Here is a 2232-nt window from a genome sequence, read left to right as displayed (position 1 = left end):
TCATCTTGCCTCTCTCAACATAAAGCTAACTATTCTATTAAGAATGAGAGCTTTTTGAAACTTATATGCTTCTATCATGATTGGAATGACAAAGAGATTAAAGTGTTGAATAAACAATTTGTTTCTGACTTCAAAACCGATGATTTAACTATGAAAGACTAGGTTCTTCTCAGTGACTTATTGATCCAAGGCAATCTCAATAAACTTTGGATAGAAAATGCCAACTATATCCAGAAAGAGAACTGTGGAGATTGAATTTAATCAATTCATTCCTTTTTTCTGTTTTTCTTTCTGTCCTGTGTTTTTTCCTTTTTGTTCTTATTTTTCTCTCAACATGAATCATAAATATGTATTAAAATTATTTTTTTATTATTATATCTTTTTATTTACAAAACATATGCATGGGTAATTTTTTTAGCATTGACCGCTGCAAAACCTTCTGTTCCAACTTTTCTCCTCCTTCCCCCATCTCTCCCCTAGATGGCAGGTAGACCACATATATTAAAATTTACTATAAATACATATATATGTAAACATATATAAAACATGTATAACTAGAAAAAATAAATAAGAATGTTTAAAAAAAACCCCAATGATCTACTTGTCTCATCTTTCAGAAAAGGACTACATTAGAAAGAAAAACAAATGGTTGATAAAAATTAAAGAGTAGATAGACAAGAGTGACCCAGGTGCTTTCTTTTCAGTGAAGCCTTAGAACTCAAGTTGCTCTGGGAGATGACTAAAAACCATTACATTGAATTCCCAATCCCTATTTATGCCCATATGCATTTTTGATTTCCTTCACAAGCTAATTGTACAATATTTCAGAGTCTGATTCTTTTTGTACAGCAAAATAACGTTTTGGTCATGTATACTTATTATGTATCTAATTTATATTTTAATGTACTTAACATCTACTGGTCATCCTGCCAGGTGGGGGGTAAGAGGTAAAAAAATAGAACAAGAGGTTTGGCAATTGTTAATGCTGTAAAGTTACCCATGCATATATCCTGTAAATAAAAGGCTATTAAAAAAAAAAAAAAAAAAGAACTCAAGTTGCAAGAAATGAGTGCTGAGGAGAAACAGAAGTATCTGCAAGAGAATATGATATAAAGTGCTTTGCCAAAGATCATTAAGGCACTCCAACTAGAACACTTTTTCACTGCAGACCCATTTGAAGTACATGCATAGACCATCAGGAAAGAGACAAAGGTTCCTCAATCAGCAAGAAAAATTCACACTGATTTTGAAAAGGAATGCACTATGGCTAAAGTAATGAAATATGAAGATTTTAAAGAGAAAGGTTCAGAAAATGCTGTCAAGGCTGCTGGTATTTATAGACAAGGTAGAAATCACATAGTTGAAGATGGGGATATTATCTTTAAATTAAATACACCTCAAAACCTGAGAAGAAATGAATTTCAAAATATTGCTCATTGCTCAGAAATAAACAGTGCTATTTCAAAGAAAAAAAAAAAAGAATGTGAGAGCTTTTTATAACCTTATTTTCCTTTGAGTACATATTTAATCCTCATGTATTTGCTTTAGGTCAAAGGAAGGAAAAGGTTGTTCAAACAGAGAGTATGAGGTTATGAAGACATATTCTTATATATGAATATGTAACCATTCAACCAATGGAAAAGGAAATAACAATTCTAAGAACTGTCTACCAATGGTAGCTTCGATCAGAATCTTCCTGAGTTCAAATCCAGTCTCAAACATTTACTGGGCAAGTCACTTCACGCTGTGTACCTCACTTCCCTTATCTGTCATATGAGTTGGAGTAGGAAATGACAAACTGGCCCAGAATCTTTACCAAGAAAACCCCAAATTGAATCCCTAAGAGTCAGAAAGGACAAGAAATAACCACAAATTCAGAACAGTAAAAATATGAGCAATAAAGATTCTTGTATAATGTTTACTGTGTGTAAGGCACTGTGCTAAGCATTTTATAATCACATTTAATCCTCAGAGCAACTCTGAAATACAGGTGCTATTATTATCCCCATTTTACAGAGGAGAAACCTGAGGTTAAATCACCTGCCTAGGATTGCACAGCTAATAAATATCTAAGGCCATATTTAACTCAGGTCTTCTTGACTCCAGAGTGATGTAACCAAAGTATCACCTAACTTCCCCTCCAAGAAATTCTCCTTAACATTAGTAGTTCTACCCCTTGCAGCTCAGAGCAGTGTACAATTATTTCTCAAGTTAACAGTAATATCAATAGTC

The 2232-nt window shown here is 33.0% G+C and overlaps 1 pseudogene; it reads left to right on the top strand.

Moving 5' to 3' along the window:
• LOC100923090 lies at positions 1–1500 on the top strand (annotated as a pseudogene).
• The last annotated feature ends 732 nt before the right edge of the window (positions 1501–2232 follow it).

This window comes from Sarcophilus harrisii, chromosome 4 (assembly GCF_902635505.1).
Source record: "Sarcophilus harrisii chromosome 4, mSarHar1.11, whole genome shotgun sequence".
Taxonomy (NCBI): domain Eukaryota; kingdom Metazoa; phylum Chordata; class Mammalia; order Dasyuromorphia; family Dasyuridae; genus Sarcophilus; species Sarcophilus harrisii.
This window is presented reverse-complemented; position numbering and strand designations above follow the sequence as displayed.